The sequence below is a fragment of the Octopus bimaculoides genome, chromosome 17 (assembly GCF_001194135.2).
Source record: "Octopus bimaculoides isolate UCB-OBI-ISO-001 chromosome 17, ASM119413v2, whole genome shotgun sequence".
NCBI classification, from domain to species: domain Eukaryota; kingdom Metazoa; phylum Mollusca; class Cephalopoda; order Octopoda; family Octopodidae; genus Octopus; species Octopus bimaculoides.
Window position 1 is genome coordinate 20,586,990 of NC_068997.1, and position 360 is coordinate 20,587,349.

Sequence of the window (360 nt, forward strand, 5' to 3'; positions counted from 1 at the left end):
TATATATATATATATACATATATATGTATGTATATAATACTAATGTATCCGTAATGCGTTTCGTCAGTCACCGTTTCGGTTTTTCCTATCGAAGTAATTTTCAGTACATTTCCACCATTTATTCCCCTGGGAAAATAATGGACGCCTGCAGCATCCCTTACTCTCTGCCTCATCACCCCATCATCCCATCGAATTCATACAGAATTAACGCTTAGTATAGTAAAGATAGGCTCATCTGAACCAACTTCGATTCCTAGTCATCATCATCATCATCACTATTATTATTATTATTATTATTATTATTATTATTATTATTATTATTATTATTATTATTATTATTATTATTATTATTATTATTAT

General features: G+C 28.3%; 1 long non-coding RNA gene across 1 annotated transcript in view; it reads left to right on the forward strand.

Annotated features, from left to right (window-relative positions):
- The window catches only part of LOC106870850 (uncharacterized), a 22,497-nt gene that overhangs the window by 802 nt on the left and 21,335 nt on the right, over nt 1–360 (forward strand). The gene's annotated exons all lie outside the window — the stretch shown is intronic.